Genomic DNA, 6,000 nt, shown 5'->3' on the forward strand with positions numbered 1-6,000 from the left:
TATATGGTAAAACTGAAGGTGGGGAAAGGATGAAGGGAGACTTGGTAACTTCAGGGCACAAATGAGTCAAGGGCTACAGCCTCTCCTGCTTCCTGTGGTTTTCCTTCCAAGCGCCAGAATCCGGCCCTATTGTCTCCACAGTAATTCGTCCGGAGATTATCCCTTTACTTTCAGTTCAACAGAGTTCCACGTATATAACTGATAGTTTATTCTTCTCCACCATCCCTTCTCTCTCAGAGATTTTAAGTTTGATGAGCTGCTTCTGGCTTTAAAGAGCAGCAGCTCACCAGATGTGCAGAGACAACCTTATTTGCATCCTTCCACTCCGAGACCATACACATGTAATTACATTACTGGGACTGTGGACAAAACACTGCCGAGCCCTACAGCCCACTCTCCTTTAGGAAGCTGTCTAGACGGCTCCGAGCGAGCCGGGAAATAAAGCATTAACTGAACTTACTGCGGCACATTCTTCCTTATTGGCCTCGATCGGGAAAGGGGGCTCGGAGCCGAAAGCCGCGGGCATTCCCTGCACGCAGGGTGCGGGATCCCGCACGGGGCACGGTGCTGCCCGTGCCCCCACCCGCGGGCGGTGCTCGTCCCGTCCCGCCGGCCCGGGCGCTGCCCCCGCACCCCGTGCAACTCCCGCGCAGCCCCCGCACCCCGCGCAGCCCCCGCACCCCGCGCAGCCCCGGCTCAGCTCCCGCTCAGCCCCCGCAGGAGGCGATGCCCGCCCCAGCGCCGGCCCCGAGCGCGGTGCCCGGGAGCGCTGCCCGCCGCGGCCGGCGCTCACCTGGAGGTGGCTGACGATGCAGTAGGGCTCGGGCTGGCGGAGGCCGCAGGTGGAGGAGGCGGAGAGGCGGGCGGCGCGGCCGATGAGCAGGTCGCCGGTGGCGGGGTAGCAGCTGCCCTCGGCGCAGCCATAGCTGTACTCGGGCTCCTGTGCCGCCGCGGGCCACAGCGCTGCGCGGCCGCGGAGGGAGGGAGAGAGGGGGACACGGTGAGAGAGGGACACAGGGTGAGAGAGGGGACACACGGTGAGAGAGGGGAGCGGGAGCGCGGCCGGGCTGCGCGCCCCGAGCCGCCCCGGCGGGCAATGCAGAGGCGCGCCCAGCCCGCCGTGCCCCGACGGCGGCCGGAGCGGAGCGGAGCGGGAGTTACCGAGGCAGCAGCAGCAGCAGCAGAGGTACAGCGGGAGGCGGCCCATGGCGGGCGGCAGGACGGGACGGGACAGAACGGGACAGGACACGACGGGACGGGACGCGGCTGCCCCTCCACGCCGCAGCTCCGGCCGCTCCACGCAGGCGCCGCCGTTCCCGACCGCGGCCCCGCGCCGCCGGGTGCCCCCCGGCCCTCCTCCTCCTCCGCCCCTCCGCCCCTCCGCATCCGCGGGGCCGGGCCGAGCCCCTCCTGCCCGGCCCCCGCCCTGGGGCAGCCCGGCCCTCAGCCGGGGCACGGAGCGCCGCCGTCGGGGAAGGGCGGCTCAGGCGGGGTGGGAGGCGAGCGAGGGCCTGTCCCGCTGTAGCCGGGGAGCCCCGAACGGGACACCGGCAACTCCGGCCCCCCGGCCCGCAGGCTGTGCCCTTCCAGCGTCGGGAGCGGGCTCTGGGCAGGCTGCGACAATCGGAAGGGGGTGGTGGATAGGTGGGGGGAGTCACCAATCGAGTCTCCCCCTTCCCTGCTCCTGTCGGTGGAGAAACAATGAAGGAATGGGGTTATTGACTTAATCCTGCCTTCTGCCGCTAGTGTGGATGGAGCCGGCCCCCTGGGATGGATGGATGGATGGATGGATGGATGGATGGATGGATGGACATACTTGTGTGGAAGGGCCCAAAGCCCCGCAAAGCACCAGGGGTTCACAACTGTCCCACATAAGGCTCAGTAGCCTCGCTCTGCCTGGTGCTGTGGTGCCAGCACACGTGGCTCAGGAGGGCCATTCCTGGGGATGGTGGCTGCCATACATGGCCAGGCCTGGCTCTGGCACAGGCAGGGAGGCCCAGCAAGCTGGAGCAGCCGCTGCCAGGCTGTGTCACATTCCCTGGGAGCACACGGCGCTGGTGCCTTCCCAGGGGCTCTGGGGCAGCTGCAAGGAATGAGTGGCTGTGCTGGAGCTGCCCCTGCGCCCCAGCCTCCCACATCAGTGCCCTGGCCTCTGCTGGGGAACATGAGGGCTTCACTGGCTGGGGGCAGAGTCCCCTCAGCACCCAGGGAAAATGTTTAGGGTTAAATAAGCACCTAGGAGTGTGTACGAAGGATGGATGTGGCTGGGACAAATGCCTGGGTTTAGATACCCAGGTTGTGCTTGCACACGTGTAACACGTGTACTTGTGTAAATCTTTACCAGGTACCAGTGCCCCCCAAGAACACTTTGCCCTCACTATTTGCAGTGCCAGAATGAAAACACACCATGGTCTGTCTGGCCCAGCAAACCCTGCCGAGGTAGGTAAATATGTTCATTCTCATTTTACAGATGGATAAGCAGAAACAGAGAGATACCAAGTGACTTGCCCTAAAGGTTAAACACCAGGTTTGAAACATAACCCAAGACTCTGGATTAAAGAACTTGTGGAGCTGTTTCATTAAAGAAATCCATAAAATTAAATCATTCTATACTGACAGGGCAGGAATTGTAATATCCTAAACTTCTTCTGCAATGTGGTCTTCTAAATTCAGAAAACAAATTCAGTTTCATAACCCTGTTATATTTTTTAAGCTTCAGTACAGCAAACATTTTTGTCCCCCCACTAACAGAAAATGTTTTACTTTGCTGCTGGTAGAGCCTCCTCTGGCCCATGGCAGATGGGCAGCAGCAGCATCACCCCATGTGCAACTCTTTCATTGCCACTGGACTTTTTCTGTCCTGTATTTTTCCAACTTTGATTGAAGCTTTCTCCTTTCGGTTTTTTTTTCCTATTTCATGGCCTTGTGGAAGTCCTGTCCTCCCCTACAGGCTCCTTTGTGCCTTGGCACAGAGAGCATGAAAATGTGCTTTGTTCCAGCCTGGGGCTGACCCTGGCGTGCGACACCAGGCCTGAGCTGGAGCTTCGGCCACAGCCCGGGGTGGCCACCATCACCCACAGCTGGGGATTCTTTCAGACACAACAGAAACCACCACACTCAGTGTGTGAGTAATTAGGAACAGGGACTCATGTCCCTCCCTCTCTGCAGTGCTCGTGACAATGAGTGAGTGGGAGTATTTTAATTTGATTCTTCAAATGATAAAATTTCAGTTTAGTGCCCTATCCTTCTGGTTGGTGAACCACCTTTGCCTCCCTGGAGTGTTTGTGTTTGTGCATGGTTGGAAGTCTCAAAAAACAAAATTTCAGAATTTGACCCCAGTGGGACCCAGTTGATCACCCATGTTCTTAAAACACTGCAGCAGTCGAATGCCTGGTAGACAGAGCTGATTATATGATTTTGATTAAATATATTTTTGATTATATGTCAGTTTGGTTGTGTTGTTCCATTTTGATTAATGCTATTGAAGTAAAAATGATCTACAGCATGAAACTTATTTCAATTCTTTTTCAAGAAACAACTTTCTGAAGCCATTTCTGCCCACAAGGAGGAGGTCCAGGGGGAATTACAAACAGGTACTTTTTATCCAGAGACAGCATTTTCCCCACAAATTAACTTTAAAAAACCACTTCGAAAGTTTTTGCATTGCTTCCAATGGGAAATGCTGCACAGTTGTAAACTTCTGAAGCTGTCACAGGATGGATTTGGAGTTCTGTGGCCACTGGTCCCATCGGATCTGCTTCCTTTGTGTGTCAGAGCATGCTTGGGGGCAGGGAGGGGAGGTTAGGCTCTGTGCTGAATTTCTTGTTCCTGCTTCCGCTTTCCTCCCAGCGGTTTCTGTTTCCCCCATGGATACATCTCCTCTCCAAGCCTGTTTAACTGCCTTGTGTTTACAGATTTCTCATCTGTGCAGCTCGTGGAAAGCCATTCAGCAATTCTCATAGTCAACAGTGGATTTTAGGGGGAAGTTCTCTTTCAACTTTTTGCTTGTGAATTCAGATTATTAAAGCCATGAATGAAATAATTTTGGTTTATATGCAATTGGAAATTTCTGTCAAAGAGCTTCAGTTTGCCTCTTCCAGATGCAGTCCAGCAGAGATGCACTGAAACCTGCAGAAAATCCTTCACTACCAGGAGACCTGCACGTGAGCAGCTTGGTGTGTGCTCCGAGTAAAACAGAGATGTTTGATTTCATTATGTCAAAGTCAGACTAAATACACTCATCTGATTACAGCCTAGTAACTTAGAAAGAAGCCTTACACCTCACAGATGATTTTTCCTAAGTGCTAAAATTCAGAAAATGCTAACCCACAAATTCCGTGCATTCCTGTGTTCAGGTGGCTTTGTTAGCTAATATCAAAATTATAATTTGATTCCATTATTTTCACCACAGAATGTGTCAATGTAATGCACGTTGCTCATTGCCCTGGAGCACAGCTGGTTCGAGTTAGAGGAGTATCTCTGAAATCTCATCTGCCAGCAATTCCCACCCAAGCCCCCAGCGCATACCAATGCTACTTTAGCTCTTGTAAACACGGGGTGATAACTATGCAGTGTTTATCTCCGTGGGATCGATAAGGATTGTTTCACGGCTGCTGCTGGCATGGGTAAATGTCAAGAGCCCTGTGTTCCCGCAGAGCATTCCTGAGTTTTACAGATGTGGTCTGGGCTGCGTCCAGCTCTGGAGCAGCACCGAGCTGAATGCAGTCCCTCGCAGTGGGACAGTGCGGCCAGCAATGACACGAATGATTTTGACTGAGGAAAACCCATCATTGGTCTGCTCTGCGACCTGCAGGAGTATCTATACCAAAGGTGGGAGTTTGAAACTGAGGCGTAGCTCACTTCAGTCTTTTTTAAACTCTGTCACATCTATAACACTTGCTTAACCACAGATTCCTTTCTTATTAATATATAAAAAAATAATTACAGCCTAAAATTTAGGCCAATTCATGTGTTCCTGATGGCTAAAAGAAATTGCTGAGTGAACCCTGACTTCATGAAGTGCTGCATGGTAGGAGAAGAGCTGGAGAAACTGGTTTTCAACATTTCTGGCCCTTTAGACTCACAACTTAAACCTAAGAGCTGAAGTTATTCTACAGTTGCTGGTTACATTAATGAAAAACGCGTGAAACCCCCTATAAGCATAAGAAAAACGTGCATTGCAGGAGCGCCGATGCCAGAGAAAAGATTTTAAAGTTGATTTCTGCGTTTAGCATCTGAGCACTGCCATCCAGCGGGCAGCGGGGAATCGGCTCTGTCCCCCACGGCCCGGCGCTGCCCGGAGCTGCTGCCCGCCGCTTTCCTCAGGGCGCCAGGCGCTGTGGGGGGAACCCTGCTCTGCCTCCCTCGGTGAGGAGATGGGGCTGGAGCGGTGACGGTGCCGGGGATGCCGCTGGATGCCCGCAGGAGCGGCTGGGAGCCCGCGGGGTTTCACTCACCTGCATCCCGCTGCAGGAGCTGCAGGGTTTCATTCACCTGCATCCCGCTGCAGGAGCCGCAGGGTTTCACTCATCTCCATCCCGCTGCAGGAGCCGCAGGGTTTTGCCTGCATTGCCCCATCCGAGCCTCAGCATCCCGTGCAGGGTCGTGGCACAACCACGGTTTGTAGGGGTTGGCAGAAGACAAAGGGTGCTTCAGTCTGTCTTTGGGACAGCTACCAGCAGCTCTCTGAGCAGTCTTCCTTTTGCATTTTCAGGCCCCCTCCTCCACCACAGGAAGCCCTAGACTGTGCACAGGAGTATATTGTAGAGCTCCCTCAAAGACTACACCTGATTACTAAATCAGATGGTTTATTACAAGGTATTTCCTATTTCCATATAAACTCAACTGGACAAAAGAAGAAAAAGAAAAAGAGGTAAAATTACATTCTTCACTAGGCCACTTCAGATGTATTTCCAGAGGATAGTGGCCTGTGCCAGGATGCTTAGGACGTGGTAATCATGGTGATGTCAGCTTCATTTTACCTGATGGTCTGTTCAGACC

The sequence above is a fragment of the Melozone crissalis genome, unplaced genomic scaffold (assembly GCF_028551555.1).
Source record: "Melozone crissalis strain CALT ecotype California unplaced genomic scaffold, PUWL_Pcris_2 ptg000004l_1, whole genome shotgun sequence".
Lineage (NCBI taxonomy): Eukaryota > Metazoa > Chordata > Aves > Passeriformes > Passerellidae > Melozone > Melozone crissalis.